The sequence below is a fragment of the Crotalus tigris genome, unplaced genomic scaffold (assembly GCF_016545835.1).
Source record: "Crotalus tigris isolate CLP2741 ecotype Arizona unplaced genomic scaffold, ASM1654583v1 scf7180000019935.411523, whole genome shotgun sequence".
In the NCBI taxonomy this organism is placed as follows: domain Eukaryota; kingdom Metazoa; phylum Chordata; class Lepidosauria; order Squamata; family Viperidae; genus Crotalus; species Crotalus tigris.
In genome coordinates, this window is record NW_024097779.1 from 383,970 (window position 1) to 401,531 (window position 17,562).

The following is a 17,562-nucleotide window of genomic DNA, read 5'->3' on the forward strand; positions in this document are numbered from 1 at the left end:
TTAGTCACGCCCACTTTCAGACCTGAACTTTTGGTAGCGTCTGCTTCCACTCAGAAGACACTTGCTCTTATTCTAACATTTTGTCTCTGCCCTGCTCCCTTAGATGAGGATGTATTTATGCCTTTATTTATCCCCCTATCACCCACTAAAGCTTAGCTTGCCTCTGAACAGTTCAGATCAGGCTTTCTAATGTGAACAAGCGAGTGGAATCTAAGAAGAACCCAGCATTCCTGCCAAAATACTGTTTTCCACCCATTCCACACAGGTGAGTTGGGCAGCTAGTTGAACACGTGGACAGCTATGGAGAAAAAAAACACCTGGTTTTTCTTTTTAACAATTTGTTTTCCAAAACTATGTATACCTTACTTTTTCTTCCTGGCTTTCTCTAGAAAAGTGTTTATAAACTGGGGGTAATTATTAGGGTAATTTGGACATATTCTGGGTGTAATGGAGCAATTTGTAATTGCTTGTTTGTGAGTTGAGGATCTTATTTGTGACTGCCGTTGCTGAGACATATGTCTAAAATAACAGTCTTTTTTTTTTTAGGGGATAGTATCATTTAGACCAGGGAAAGTGGTAATAAGATCAATCAGTTTCTGCTCTAAAATTTGTAGCAGGGAAAGAATTTTTATTCTTTTATACCTTTCTTCTTAGCTGCAGCTTGTTTAGTTCCAATCAGACAGCGAAATACTCTGTGAAGTTTTATGCAACAAAATAATGTTTGCATCAAGATCCTGTCAACTTAATATTTTAAAATATTCTAGTAACAGAAATCACATATGTTCTTATTTTCCTCCTCTTCCAGACTTCATAGGTAAGTCCTGTTGCTTTTTGGGCAGCCATTTACGGTAAGTGTTTTTGTGATATTTCATCTTATTAAAAGAATGAATAGCTCACTAGACTTAACTAATTCATTAAGAACAGTTTTCAAATCCATTAACTAGTTCATGGAAATGGAAAGTAGTTGGACCTGTGTAGAAAACTGAATTTGAAGGGCAATATATGATTTAGAACATGCATAAGAACCCAAATAACTTCTGGTAGAAAACTGTAAAGTAGCCATAGGGCTTCCTTTCTACTAATATCTTTTATCCAAGCTGCTTAATGATCAAGAATGAGGAAATCAGTATCAGTTTCATTTCATTCTTGTGTTGGAGCTATTTTTAATTACAGTGAATACGCAGCTTTATTTGTATGTATACTTTATATATCAATTAGGCAATCAGATGCATTTCACTGGCAAAAGCCAATAATCTCTTTCTTAAGTCTACCTATTGTCTTTTCTTCATATATTTTCCTTCCAAATTCTATCAAGATATCTTAATTTTGAAAGTATTAATTACAAAGTTACAAAGTTATTTGAAGATGATAGTTTTCATATCTTAGGGGAAGGGTCCTCAATCTTTTTGGTCTGGGTGACCACATTGAATGGGAATTTTGAGAACATGATATAACCACTCCCATCCAATTGCTGCCATTGTGGGCATGGTGGTAATAATGTAGATTGCTGAGATTGCTCCACATCACTGTTTCTTGAACTTGGCAATTTTTAGATACATTATATCAGACATGTCAAACTCGTGACGTCACGTGATGTCGTGCAACATCTTGAGACGGTTTTGCCATTGCCAGCAATGGGGTGGGTGTGGCTTCTGGATGACGCGTCCAGCCCGCGGGCCAGCAGTTTGACACCCCTGCATTATGTGGACTTTAATTCCCAGAATTCCCCAGCCAGTCATATTGGCTGAGGAATTCTGGGAGTTGAAGTTCACAGATCTCAAAATTGTTGTCAAGGTTGAAATACACTTTTCTACATCATTCTCACTAACTTCTGAAAATGCTCCCTCACCCCTCAAGCCTATTTTTGCCTTTCCTTTAGAGCAGATGGATGCCCTTCCAACCAAAGCTAACATTTTAATTTTCCAATTCTATTTCTATAGTTTATGTAAAACCCATATACATTTTGGAGAAAAATGTATATCCTGGTTAATCCTGGTGATCGCAGTGAAAGCAAAAAGTTATAGGATATTTGTAAGATTTATAGCTACAGTTTGCAACTTTGTCAGATTTCAGAAAAGTAGAAGGTCAAGACAAAAAATAAATATGATTTAATTTACTATTATTGTTCTTTACACACAGTCCACTAGATAGTTATTAGTGAATTTTCTAGTTTTGACTATCAGACCATTGAATCTTTCTCAAGGATCTTGGATAATTAATGATGTCAGAATATATATGCCATTCTAAGTAATACAACTTCCTGTAACTGAAGAATTGAGGTACATTTGTTCTTATTATGCTTTTCCAGGAATAATAATAATACAACTAACAGTAATAATGTATTTTAAATTGAAGTTAATGGTTCTTTTGCTACATCCTGAAAGACACACAAGCCCATTGTGGCATTACGATAGTTATAGGTGGTGTTTGACTTATAACCATTTGTTTAGTGACTAATCAAAGTTACGACTGAAAAAAGTGACTTAACAACCACTGCAGTATCACCATGGTTACATTATGAAAATTTAGGTGCCTCTAATTAGCCATGGAAGCCAGCTGGGAGACCTGCCTCCAGAAGCAGTAAATGCTCCAACACTGGAAGTTTTTAAGAAGAGATTGGACAGCCATTTGTCCGAAATGGTGTAGGGTTTCCTGCCCGAGCAGGGGGTTGGACTAGATGACCTCCAACGTCCCTTCCAACTTTACTACTACTACTATTATTATTATTATTATTATTATTATTATTATTATTATTATTATTTAACAAATGCAGTGATTCATTTAACAACAGTGGCAAAAAGCTTTGTAAAATTGAGTACAACTCACTTAACAACCAACTTACTTAGCAATGGAGATTCTGGTCCCAATTGTGATCATAAACTTTTATACAGTTTATACCTGCATAAATAAATAACATTTAGGGGTTTAATGGTTTCACATCTGTCATATGAAAATTGGCAAGTTTTTGGAGGAGTTATTGTGTGTGTGTGTGCTGAAAAATGGTTGGTTCCTCAGCGAGCACCTTTCAGATTTAAAACATGATACAATAATATCTGAAGCACAGATGATTTGAAAGGGCTCTAGCAATGTTTTCATATAATTCTGAGCTCTTTTAGCAAACAAATACTCTAGGATAGTATAGCATATCATGAGGGATGCTGGGAATTGTAGTGCAGCAAGGCCTGGAAGACTGTGTATCCCCATATTTAGGTTTTTTTACTGTATGGGAGGAGGTTAACTCTTTGAGATAAATCATTGGGAACAGCAGAAATGGCAGGTATTCTTCAGTTTTAACTCCACTGTGATTATTCCTTAAATTGCAATCGTATACACATTTGGTCAGAATTATATTGGGGCAGTGCTATAGTTCCAAAGGCTTTCATAAGGAAATATGCAGTTTGAAAATTACTGCATTCTCATCATGATATTGCAAAGAATTCTGTTGACTTAGATTATGCAGGGCTTGATAATCAGAAAATGGCGTGGGAGAGGCTCTAATTTCACTGAAACTGTCATGTATGTAACCATGCATGGACAGAATGGCAAATTATTAACTTCTTTTATAAATATGTGAGGTAAATTCCAAAAAGCTAAAGATCATCTTGGCTCAATTTCAATTAACAGGACTTTTTGTATGAACTCCAAAACAAGATAATTTGTTCTGCTAATCATCCTTATTTAAGAATTCCCGAGAGAGCCACTTATTGTAGTGATTAAGGCTATAAACTATGTAGTGATTAAGGCTATAAATGAGAGTTCTCATTCTGTTTTAAGCACAAAGCCAACTACGTGACCTTGGGCTAGTCACCTTTTTTCAGCCCTAGAAAGGAGATAATAGCAACCGCTTCTGAAAATCTTCCCAAGAAAATTTCAGGAACTTATACAAAGAGTCTCTAAGAATTGGACATGAAGAATTTAGGATTAATTGAGTCTATGGAATATAATACACAAGCCTCTTTGATTATCCAAAAAACCACTTTTTTCTTTAAGACTTAGCAAGAGGTTATAGTAATGTTATTTTAAAATATAATTAAAAAGATTAAAAAATACAAATTAAAAAGAAAAAGAAAAAATAGAAAGCGTAGAAAAGGAAAAATAGAATGTTGTTGTTAATTGCGAAGTCGTGTCCGACCCGTCGCGACCTCATGGACAATGTTCCTCCAGGTCTTCCTGTCCTCTACCATCTTCTGGAGTCCATTTAAATTCACACCTACTGCTTCAGTGACTCCATCCAGCCATCTCATTCTCTGTCGTCCCCTTCTTCTATTGCCCTCAATCTTTCCCAACATTAGGCTCTTCTCCAGAAAAATAGAATAGGAAAAAAAAAATAACAACCTAGTTTAAAAAGGGAAAGAAATGCTGTATATAAAATTGTTTTGGCCCATTATCACTCCAAGTATAAGCAATTTTAGCAACTTATCACCTCTTAAAAATACAATAAACGATCCCTTAATCCCATATTCCAACTATCTATAACAAATCTCCAAAACTTCATTGTTCAATCCTAGTCAGCAAAAATCAATTAAGGGTTACCAGAGATAATAATATATCTATTTTAACCTTGATCAAATAACCAACTTTATTCAATCTCTTAAATAATATTCTAGAACTTAATTTCATTTTTTCTTTGTCCCTTCTCCCAACATTTCTCAAGGTATTAACAAGTCTTCTTTGTAAATCCATTGTAGGAAAGCTATCCAAGTCATTTTTGATCTGTTATTTGTAAATTCTTTTTCATTATTAAAACATCAGCAGATTTTATTAGTATGTCCAATGTAGCATCTTTTTCCATACCATTTTTGTGGCCTATCATGTTTAGATCAATTTCAGTCTTGTCTTGAGTAAAACCAATTTTACTACTGTAACATCTTTTAAGATTGAAAATCAGGCTTGTCAGATGCTATATTTTTTCTATCCTGCTCTATGGAGTAGAGAGTTGGTCACCTGAAGAGACTAGAAGCATTTGAAATGTGGATTTACAGTCAGCTGTTACATATAAACTGGGTTGACAGGATCAGAAATGAGGAAGTTATAAGCCGCCTGGGAAAGCCAAGGGAAATCATCAAAACAATTAAAAAACAAAAGTTAGAATATTTTGGTCATGTGATGCGACATCCAGAAAAATACGGCATACTCGATTTAATCCTCCAGGGAAAGATTGAAGGCAAATGATGTCCAGGCAGAAGAAGAACATCGTGGCTTCAAAATCTAAGGGATTGGTTTGGACAAAATTCAGCAACACTTTTTCATGCGGCTGCTGATAAAAACAGGATCGCCAATGTTGAGTCCTCAGCTTAATGGCAATAAATCACAGAGCATCTCGTAGTGTCAAGAAGCCTTTATTGTTGTTTCTTCAGCTCCGTTTCAGCTCTGAGGCACACAGGCCTCTCTGCCTCTCTTAAGAACGCTTCCCCAGACCAAATGGCAACATTTGGCGCGCTCCGTGCCTCGCGCATGCGCGCGAAGCCGGAGCCAGCCAGTCTGGTCCTGGGCAGCTTGCAACTGCCCGGGACCGTTGCAATGTCCCGAGCAACAGCCAACATGATCGCCAACGTCCAATAACGGATATGGCACAAGAAGAGAAGAAGAAACATCTTTTAAATGTAGTCTATCTATAGAGGCAGATATTCTTAAAATTATCTTGGATTAATTGTCCAAAATATCCTTTAGTACTCTCTTCTATACTAATAAATCAAATTTAAGTGATCTTCTCCTTTAATTATAATTTTTGGTTCCTTTTGATTCTCTCTACTGTCCAACCTTCAAAGTCTCATCCTATCATATTTTTAAAAAGAGAATTCAAAACAAAAGTTTTTTTCCATGGGAAGCTTTCTTATAATTAATTTGAATTCTTATAATATTCTAATTAATTAGAATACAAATTTTATTTGAACTCCATCTGGACCCTTAGTCTATTTATAACTTTGCAAAATCAAAGTTATAATCACTCTTTAGTTATTTATTCCAAAAGGAAAAAAATAGTAAGTTCTTAAACTTGTGTTTAAAATTTCTTTTGCTAAGGATTGAAGGAAACCTGTAGGAGATAACAGGACTGAGCCTGAGGGAGGAGTCAAATGTGTTATCAGTCTCAAATCCTGTTGTGATTACAAGAGATCTAAGTCCAGCCCACCTTGAACCGTTGACTCTTATCTACTGCCAACTTACTTTGACCATTATTAGATTCTTCTAGAGAACTTTAGCATACAGTAAACCTATATATTCATTTGAATTGCCTGGAGTCCTGATTTCCTGCTGACAAAACCTCACCTGATACTGTAAAACCTGTTGATCCAAAGGTTCCTAATAGCTGAAAAGCAGTCAATAAGCAATTAAATTTGAAACACGATGTCCTTTTTGAATATGACATCAGTGGTTACGGCAAAAAAAAAAAAAAGGTATTCCCTTGTCTTCCAGAGTTCTAAACCTGCAGGAGATCACTTTTTTAGCCATAGTGGTTTAGCATGTCTGTGGAGATTCCCATTCATCCAGGTCATTGTTGATTTTTCAAAAGTAACTGTTTTTCCTCCATCAAGGTTTACAAAGGCAACAATTAGATTTGCCTTTGTTGATAAGCCAATCTCAAACAAACTATATTACTGTTATGTCCTGAGCCTGTGGAAGCAGGCTTGGGGCATTGCAACGGTCCTGGGCAGGTGCAAGCTGCCCGGGACCAGACTGGCTGTCGCCAGCACGTACGCGCATGCGTGGGTGCTGGCGCGCCAAATGTTGCAGATTGGCCCGGGAATGGCCTATAAAAGAGGCCGGGAGATTTGGGAGTTGTCGGCGTCTTGTAACCAGTATGCTGAACAAAAATAAAGAAGTTCCTGAGAACTACAACTGCTTCTCATGTCATTGCCATTTCGCGAAGGACGCAACACTGGCGACGAAGGTGGGATTGCCTTACATCAACCGAAGACAGGTGTAAGCTTACCCGAGAGAGTCCTGAGCGGTAGGAACGGCATTGACTCGGCAGCTACCCGCCAATCCAGCGAGCATCGGGGGTAGGCTGGCTGATAGACCCTTCCTTTTCTACAAAAATGGCAAAAGTAGGAAGACTTTCAGAATTCGATGTCTCGCATCCGGAAAGATGGAAGTCTTACGTAGCCAGGGTGGAAAACTATCTTAAAGTCAACCAAGTAAGAGAAGATAGTTTGAAGGCTGCCACCCTGCTGTGCGTTTGCAGTCAAGACGCATTCTAAATTGCTGAAAACATAGCAGCACCTGTACCTCTAGAATCTGTTAACTACACAGATCTCAAAAAACTACTCAAGGAACACTTCCAGCCCAAGCTGTCCGTCATCGCTTGGCGCCACACCTTCGAACAGAGGGATCAGCGACCCGGAGAATCAGCCAAAGAATACATTGCTGCGCTGAGAAAAGCCGCTAAACACTGCGAGTTCAAGGATCTAGAAGAACGGCTGAGAGACAGATTTGTATGCAGACTGAGGCATAGAGAATTACAGCAGAGACTTTTTGCTAAAGAAGACTTATCATTCCAAGATGCCTTGAGAGAGGTTACTGCAGAAGAGGCAGCGGGCGGCGCCATCAAGAACATGAGGCTGATCAGAAGCACTCCAGAGGCTGCGTCCGTGCACCAGGAAGGAGCCCAAAGGAACCCAGAGGAGGATCCTGATGATGAAGTAGACCGTCTCTACCCCACGAAAGAAGGGAAACAGAAAGGAAGCTCTTCAGCTCTCCCCAAGTGCCTCGGTTGTAGAGGTCGCCACAAGAGGATCGACTGTAGATTCCGCTCCGCTATCTGTAGAGCATGCGGAAAGCAAGGACACATTGCAGCTGTGTGTCTGGGCCGTCAGAAGGTACAACCTCAGGAAGAATTGCGCCTGAAAGGTACCAGGGTTCCCAGCCAAAACAGGGTGGGGTTTTGCGCTTCGCGAAGAAACATTTACAAGACAGGCACACACAAGCCCATCAAGAAAAAGCTGTCACTTAAAGTGAAGCTACAAGGGGTTCCATTGACTATGGAACTGGATACGGGGTCTGCACTCTCGATCATTTCCATGCACACGTTTAGGAAGATTTGTTCTGGCAGCGGATTTCAGGCCAAGCTGAGGCCTTCCGACATTGTGTTAACGGACTTTCAAAACTCCAGAGTGTGTGTTAAGGGGGAGGCCACCCTTAATGTACAGTATAAGGATTTTGAAGGTCCACTAGATGTAGTAGTAGTAGGGGGGGAACGAACGAGTCTCATAGGACTCGATTGGTTTGAGGCCTTGGGAATACACGTCACAGGGCTCAATAGTTTGCAAACACTTGACCTACAAGAAGTCTGCAAAGAATTTGCAGATGTTTTCAGCCCCCAGCTGGGCACGTACAAAGGACCCCCTGTGTCACTGAAGTTAGACCCCACTGTCACCCCTATTAGAATCAAAGCAAGAAGGGTTCCTTTTGCTTTAAAGGGTAAAACTGACACTGAATTAAACAAATTGATTCAGCAAGGAGTCTTAGAACCTGTCGACTCCAGTCCTTGGGAGACCCCCATTGTCACACCTCTTAAGGCAAATGGGGGCATTCGCATCTGTGCCGATTACAAATGCACTCTAAATAAGGCATTGCAGCAACATGCCTATCCTGTCCCTGTGGTCAGTCATATCCTGGCCTCCCTCAAGGGGGGGGGCGCGTTTTTGCAAAGCTTGACCTAGCTCAGGCTTATCAACAGCTGCCTGTTGATGATGCTGCTGCTGTAGCTCAGGCCATTGTGACCCATAGGGGGGCATTCAAGGTAAAGAGATTACAATTTGGAGTAAATGTCGCTCCTGGAATTTTTCAAAGCGTAATGGAAAACACACTACGGGGTATACCAGGGGTTTGCCCTTATTTTGATGATGTCTTAATTGCAGGGGACTCTACACACAACTTAGCTGAGAGATTAAGGGCTGTTCTGCTGAGGTTCAGGAAAACGGGCCTCAAACTTAAGAAGGACAAATGTAAAATTGGGGTGCCTTCTACAGATTTTCTGGGATTCAAAATCGATGCTACCGGTATTCACCCTGCTGAATCCAAACTGGAAGCCATTATGCATGCCCCTAGGCCAAAGTCCAAGGGCGAACTACAGGCTTTTCTGGGCCTTCTGAATTTCTATAACTCCTTTCTCCCAAACAAGTCTAGTGTAGCCAAGCCTCTTCACAGGCTTCTGGACAAACAGGCAGTGTGGCAGTGGTCACAAAAACACGAAGCAAGTTTCAATGAGGTCAAGGCTTACTCACTTCTAACAGTGTGCTTGCACATTTCAATGAATCCCTTCTTGTGTGCATCGCTTGTGATGCTTCTCCTTATGGGGTGGGAGCCGTACTAAGCCACCTCAGATCAGACGGAACTCAGGTTCCTGTTGCATATTACTCCAGAACCTTGTCTTCTGGTGAGCGAAATTATGCTCAAATAGACAGGGAGGCTTTAGCTGTTGTTGCTGGAATCAAAAAATTCCATGATTTTTTATATGGCAGGCATTTCACGGTCTTCACTGACCATAAGCCTTTGTTGGGACTGTTTACCACACATAAACAAACTCCCCAGATCATCTCCCCCAGAATGCTGAGATGGTCTATCTTTCTGTCTGCCTATGATTTCTCCTTACTTCACAAACCTGGGAAGGAAATGGGCCATGCTGATGGCCTCAGTAGATTACCCCTGCCGGTAATAGAAGCTGACCCTGCACCAACTATCAATATCCTCTCCATTCAGGCCTTGCCTGAGTCTCCTTTAGATGCCAGGGATGTGGCCGCTGAATCAGCCACAGATCTCACACTTTCATGTGTCCTTTCTTGGGTTTTATCTGGATGGCCAGAGAGCTGTCCTGGCACTGAGTTTCAGAGTTTCTGGTCCAAAAGGAACGAATTGTCCACCTTCCAGGGTTGTCTGCTTTGGGGAAGCAGAGTTGTCATTCCTACCTCAATGAGGACTAGGGTCTTAGGTTCCCTCCACGAGGGTCATCCTGGCATTGTACGCATGAAGGCGCTTGCGCGCAGCCATTTGTGGTGGCCTGGGTTAGATAGAGACATTGAAGCTAAGGTGCATGCATGCCACCTTTGTCAACACTCGCGCCCTGAAATGCCCCAAGCTCCTGTACATAGATGGGAGGAAACACAGTCTCCATGGTCTAGGGTGCACATTGACTACGCTGGGCCTTTTCAGGGTCAATTCTTCTTGGTCCTAGTTGATAGCCATTCAAAATGGCTTGAGGTTGTACCCGTCTCTTCCACCATCACTGCAAAGACTATTCAAGTACTGAGGGGGATTTTTGCTGCACACGGGCTTCCAGACGTCCTCGTGTCTAACAACGGCCCTCAATTCACTTCTTCCGAATTCCAAGCTTTCTTACAGGCCAACATGATTCGTCATACCACCTCTGCGCCTTTCCACCCGTCCACCAACGGTATGGCTGAACGCATGGTTCGCATCACCAAGGACGCCTTGAAGAAAATTACCTATGGAGACTGGCATCACAGGTTGGCTGACTTCCTCCTTTCTTATCGCACTACACCGTCCACTTCTACCGGGAGGAGCCCAGCTGAACTTCGTTGGGGGCGCAAACTGACCACCAAGCTTGACCGGTTGCATCCGGACAGACTTCCTTCCACACTCACACACCCCAGGGCACCTAGACAACTGCTTGTGGGTGCCCCGGTTTGGACTCGTAACTATGGGCCTGGCCATTCATGGGTCCCTGCCACTGTATCCAGAGTCACAGGTCCTCTGTCTTACGAGGTGTCTCTGGACAACGGTCATGTCCTGCGTCGACACATCGACCAACTCCGCACTAGACGGGACCTTCCCACTGAGACTCCTGGGTCTTTTCCAGGGGGGAGGGGGACCCTTTAGGGCAAAGGGAAGAGTACGGGCTGCTGCCCATCATTAACGAGGAGGCTACAGACAGCCCATTCCAAAGTTCCACGAGTGCTCCAAACAGGAATTCACGGAGCCCAACTAGAACTCAGGCACCAGTGCCTACTCCAGCCAGGGAGTCACCCCGGGGGCATAATCACTACTCACCCGCATCACTCAGTACTCCAGTCAGGGAGGATATCTGGGAGCGTCCAAAGAAATCACACCCTGCAAGAGAGCTGGCACACATTCCCTCTAGTTGGCCCGACACTACCCCTGTCCCTAGAAGGGGGCAAGCATACAGGGAGGTGGTCGAGGAACCAAATCCCGACTACAACACCTCTGACTTCACTCAGAGGACAACTGAGTTTTGGGACAGCACTGAAAACCCCACAAGCCCGGGGACAGAATGGGAACAAGGGGAAAGACAACCTCCTGACGGGTCTTGGATGGACCTGGAAGGTTCTACAGAATCGCCCAACAGTGACAGTCACTTAAGAGGGCCAGAGAGCCTGCAGCTAGGCAGGACAACCAGGTCAAACAGAGAAAGAAGCCCTGGCCTGATGAGCCCAGTGGGCAAGCAAGCAGGCCAGGCATCGGAGCACAGTCCTTGGGAATCACCAGGGTGTAACAGGGGGGACTGGTATGCATCACCCCTCAGTCAAGGGGTACTTGGCAGGTACCCAGAAGTCAGGAGGTCACAGAGAGCCAGAAGATCTCCTAAGTATTTAGAAGATTTTGTAACTCTACTGGCAAAACAGAGTTAACAGAGAACATTCCTGTACACATAGGAAAATAGAACACTGGGAATGATAGAAGCAGAGGAAATAACTGACACTAGGTAGTATGGGCACCACGCTCGCATTAGGTTGTATGTTATTATTGTATGATCATAGTCTTAGCCGGGGGGGAAGGGGTGTTATGTCCTGAGCCTGTGGAAGCAGGCTCGGGGCATTGCAACGGTCCTGGGCAGGTGCAAGCTGCCCGGGACCAGACTGGCTGTCGCCAGCACGTGCGCGCATGTGCGGGTGCTGGCATGCCAAATGTTGCAGATTGGCCCGGGAATGGCCTATAAAAGAGGCCGGGAGATTTGGGAGTTGTCGGTGTCTTGTAACCAGTATGCTGAACAGAAATAAAGAAGTTCCTGAGAACTACAACTGCTTCTCGTGTCATTGCCATTTCACGAAGGACGCAACAATTACAACTTTCTATTCTCTCCATAATGTCCTTAGCTTAACTTGCTTCTCAGAGAATGCAAGAGTCAAGTTTTAAGCATTTTAGGTTTCATGTGGTCTTCTGAGCACATAATAAATAATAGTGAAATCATCTAGGAGGAAGTTGGCTTCAACAAAAATCAAGCTCTTTGTGTGGCTGTTATTACAACATGGTTCTGCTGCTCCTATTTTGGTAGGATACAGAAGGAAATTTCAATAGGTGTAATTTTTCTGAAATCTGTATTATAAATCTGCTCTTAACAATAACATTTGCCTTGAAGCCGTGAGGGTCTGGATGGGGGTTAACAGACTCAGGCTCAATCCTGACAAGACCAAGTGGCTTTGGATGTTGCCTGCCAAGGATCATGTCGACTGTCCAGTGTTGACTCTACTGGGGGAAATAATACCCCCTTTGGAGCGGGTTCGCAGCTTGGGTGTCCTCCTTGATCCACAGCTGAATTTGGAACATCATTTGACGGCTGTGGCTGGGAGGACCTTTGCACAAGTTCGTCTGTTGCACCAGTTGCGACCCTACCTGGACCGGGAGGCTCTCCTTACAGTCACTCATGCCCTTGTCACCTCACGTCTGGACTACTACATGGGGCTACCCTTGAAAAGTATTTGGAGACTACAGTTGGTCCAGAATGCAGCCGCGTGAGTGATAGTGGGTGCTCCTCGATACACCCACGTTACACCTATCCTCCGTGAGCTGCACTGGTTGCCTATTGGTCTCCGGGTCCAATTCAAGGTGTTGGTTATTACCTTTAAAGCTCTATATGGCTCAGGGCCAGGCTATTTGCGAGACCACTACTACCTCATAGTTCCCTTCGTCCGGTTAGATCCCACAGGCTGGGCCTCCTTTAGGTCCCGTCGGCCAAGCAGTGCCATTTGGCGGGGCCGCGGAGGAGGGCTTTCTCTGTGATGGCGCCCACGTCTTGGAATCAGCTCCCCCCGGAGATTAGGACCACTCCCAACCTGTTGGTTTTCCGTAAGCTGCTTAAGACCTGGCTTTTCCGGCAGGCCTGGGGTTTATAAAATCTGACCCCTGGATGACTGTTATTGTACTGTTTGTTTTGTCATGTTTTATGATGTTTTTATTGTTAGCTGCCCAGAGTCCTGCGGGAGTAGGGCGGTTTATAAATTTTAAAAATAAAAAAAAATAAAAATAAAACATGAACATATTTACATTAGGTTTTTTTAATTGGCCAAAATGTCTCAAAGTGTGTCAGAGATCTGGGAACACTGAGAAGTTTTGACATCCTCAGTGTTCCCTGTTTTCCATCTTCAGTCCTATCTCTTTGACTCTTTTTGATCTTGCAGTTTCTGGTTCTGGAAACTGGTTCTGGAGAATACCAAGGGGAGAGAGAGTGGAGGAAAGGATGGCAAAAAGGAGAAAGTGGCAAAAAAAGGAGTAGAACTTTAATTGCATGTTTACCACTGCCATCTTGACTCTTTTTTAAACCCTCTTCCCTAGTAGTATCCTTAGCTGGATCCTGACTTCAGAAAAGAAAAACTGAGGATCCTTTTGCTCTAGAGTCAGCATACGATTTAGTGTGGGCCTACAAATCAGGTCTACCATTCTAGCACTAAATCAAACGATCAGTAAACAAGAAGATAACTAGTAAAAAATGCACATATATCAATTAGTAGAGTAGGGATAACCATGACCCATTTAGAAAGGACTATTGCAATTGAACATCCATTTGGCACTAGATGAAGTGGCACAGTTATCGAAGGGTCACACATATGAAAAACAGCTGAGCTGTCAGCTTCACATTTCTGGCAATACTTGCAGGCATCCTGGTAGTCATTCTATTTAGATGTATTAGGAATTAACTATAATACAGACTGACTTCTGCTTAAACATGCTTTAGCTCACTTGCCTGAGAAGGCCTTTTGAAATCATTCATGTCTGTATATTTAAAACTTTTAAGGGACCCTGTCTTGATAAGGAAAGGATGGGAGACTGCTCACATGTGCCCCCAACAGCTTCTCCTCATATAAATACACAGAACAGTGGTTTTCTGTGGGTTACAGTGTCAGAAGATGACAGGATTCACCACCTTGCTCACAACCACGGAGGAACCTTTTAAAGGACACTAAGTTCACCAACCTCACTTTCTATTCACTTTCAGAAATTGCTAACTAACTGCAGTACTTCTAAGCTATTAGACATCTTTGGAACAAGTTTCAAAATGCTAGATGAGTCATCCTGAATGAATGAAAAAATTAATCGTGACCTTAAAAATTTAAAGAATCTGAAATAGCAAAAAGCCAAATATGATCTTAGAAAATTATAAATGGACTATGAGTCTAGCTGAATTTGGAACACTGGAACTTTTACAATAAGATTTTGGAATTACGTATAAAGAACAAACAGCTTCTTGTGGGAAATAGATCTGTTTTGTTTTTTGGAAAAATATAGCAGAAATAAATAATTTCATGATTTAAAAAATGGACACTAGAGGGAAGTAAATATTTAGGTAATGAGGGAAAAATGGAAGCCTATAAAATGCAAAATGTATAACATTGAAAATACTGAAGAAAATTTCAAGATTGAAGTGAGAAATTAGCATCCACCATATCAAAATGTCAGTATGGATAGATTATGTCCAAAAGATATTACAAACATAGAACAATTTGTTTTGACCAGATAGTTACTAAAGGCTAAGAGAATGTCTTAGAAAAGGATTCTTAATTGGATCTACAAAATAAACTGGCTAATTACTTTTTCCTTTTAAAATTTAAATGCAGTGGTAGGATTCAAATATGTGAATAACTGGTTCTCTGTGTGGATGCCGCTTCCAGAAGTCCATTCTCGGCCTAGACAACAAAACATTAGCTACCGGGTCTGCCGAAGTGGTGCGAACTGGCTGAGTCCCACCACTGTTTAAATGGAAAATACAAATGATAAACAGAGAGAGTGACCTGGCTTATTTTTTTTTTCCTATTGAATTTACAAAAGAAACTTGAAAAACTGTGTGCAATGTGACAAAGAAGAAATGAAATCAAACCCTTCCACAATATTTGAAGATGAAGACTGTTAAAAGTAAAAGGTAGGAAGGTAAAGTTGGTTTATCAAGTTTAAAACAGGGTTACTTCCGGCAATCCAAACTTATAGGCAAATCCGCTTTATGGATTTCCCTATAGATAAAGCAGGCAATATAGAATAATTGTTTGTAACTTTAGAGAGGGTGAAGAATTACTACATTTGTATATATATATATATATATATATATATATATATTATATATATATATATATATATATAATATATATATATTATATATATATATATATATGTTTTCTGAGGTTTTCGCGCGGTATTTGTATATAGGTCTTTGGTTGTTTGGGTTTTCTCCCGCGTAAAATTGGAAGTGTCTTGGCAACGTTTCGACGAAGTCACATTCGTCATCTTCAGGCTGGTGTTTTTAGCTTCTTGCTTTGAGCAGCAATGTGTGGTTTTAGCTGTTTCTTCCTTTTAACTGCCAGTGAGGGTATGAACTGATTGGATGGGAGCTTGGCTGTGTTCTGATTGGGTGGAGGTGTGTTCTGAATGGTTAGGGGCTTGGCTGTGCTCTGATTGGCTGGGGGAGTGTTCTGTTTGGTTGTGCTCAGGTTAGTCTGAGTTGCAGAGGGGTTTAAGATTTTGGGGTTAGGGAGTCGTTTGTCAATAAGGGCGGGTTTCCAAATGGCTGGTAGGCGGGAGGTATCATCTCGCTTGTTCATGCTGTGTGGGCGTTTTTCTATCTCGATGGCTTCTCTGATTATTCTGTTATTAAAATGTTCACTTTTGGCAATGGTTCTGGTATTTTTAAAGTCAATTTCGTGTCCTGTGGCTTTAAGGTGTTGGACCAGGGAAGATGTTGGTTCCTCTTTTTTGACTGAGTTCTTATGTTCTTCAATGCGTGCACTTATTCTTCTGTTGGTTTGTCCGATGTATGTGGTGGGACAAGTGGTGCATGGGATTTCGTATACTCCTTGATTTTCTAATTCAATTTTATCTTTGGGGTTTCTAAGGATGGTGGATATTTTTCTGTTTGTGCAGAATGCTGTTTTGATGTTGTGTTTATGAAGGATCTTACTGATTCTGTCTGTGGTGCCTTTTATGTATGGGAGGAGGGCTTTGCCGTTCTCCAGCAGGATGACTGTAGAGTCCAAATGGATGGGTTCTATGACGGCCTTCCTGCCTGGCAGACTGGGTAAAAACTTCGGCCACACCCCTTCCTTTGGGCGTGACCCCAGTTTTGACTCAGTCTCGAAGCCTGGTACAAGTGCGAGAGGCAGCTCTCAGAAACAAACGAATTTAAACTCAAAAAAAAAAAAAAAAAAGGAATCCCCTCTTCTTCCCTTGACAAGAGAAACTTCCCGGCAGCGATTAGAACAGGATCGGCGGACTCGTGAGTGGGGCTAGCCGGGGAGGCTCGGAACGGGCCGGATCGCTCGCTTTCTTCCGGCCCGCCGAGCAGCTGTTCGGCGCGGGGGGGGGGTTTTTCACCGGGTTGCGCGTAGCCCTCCGGGCCCTCCCAACAGCTGAGCAGCCTGGCCGAGGGAGCTGAGCGCCACGGCGCGAAACAGCTGAGCCGCGCGGGAAGCGGCAAACCAGGTCGCCGCTCGGCTGCGATCAGCTGAGCGGCGCGATAAACAGCGCGGCAAGAGCAAAGCCGGCGCTGAATTCCCCTATACCCAGAGGAAAGGCGCAGCCCCTCATGACTAGAGGAGTCTTCCTGATTGCAAAAATCAGGATCCGCCATTACTCTTGAACCTCGTGGATTCCCGGGCTTCCATTGGGAGGCGTGGCTTCTTCCCCATTCACCATTTTGGAACTTGATCTTCCCGCCGTTTCCCCTTGGGGGCGGGGCCTTCACCCGGACTCCATTTTCCGGCAAACAAAGGGCTTTTTCCCTTGCAAGGATCTGAGGTTACCCAAGGAAACTGAGACAGAGGAAGGAAGAGGGAAAGTAAAATAACCGTTTCCTATCGTGGTCTGTTGCCACAGCCACAGACTGGGGGAGAGAGAGAGACATATGAACTGCACCTTGTCTGGACTAGGTGAGGAGGTGAGGAGGAACATTCTTCCCTAACTGTTCCCATAGTGGCCTTTAGTCACTGCCTTGCAGGATCTTCGGTCCAAAGAATCCTGTCTGTCCGGCCATTGTTTGTATAGGCAGAGGAGGGCACAGTCCCAAGCATCTGCCTCTGATCTGCGTACCTCATTCCCCCATCCCAGGCATTTCCTACTCGGGGTGTCTGGCGCAATGGCAGACAATGTCTCGTATTCAGTCACACAGGTCCCTCAATTGTCCCCCCCACAACAGCAGCGAAAACGCAGATCCTCTGAATCAGAGGTGGGGGGGAAGAAGAAAGCTAAAACAAAGCACCTTACTCAGAAGGGACAGTCTAAAACGGCTGAGCGAGAGGCTCTGAGGAGACATTTGGCTTTAGAAAGACAAATTAGCAGGGCACAGAGATCCAATGCCAATGGGACAAATTTGGTTTCCCCTGTCCC

General features: G+C 42.8%; 1 long non-coding RNA gene across 1 annotated transcript; it reads left to right on the forward strand.

Moving 5' to 3' along the window:
* LOC120317914 lies at positions 1 to 15,258 on the forward strand. Its single transcript, XR_005559344.1, has 3 exons — positions 1 to 265; positions 806 to 848; positions 15,019 to 15,258. It is a non-coding gene; the product is annotated as an uncharacterized LOC120317914 (long non-coding RNA).
* Positions 15,259 to 17,562: the final 2,304 nt, after the last annotated feature.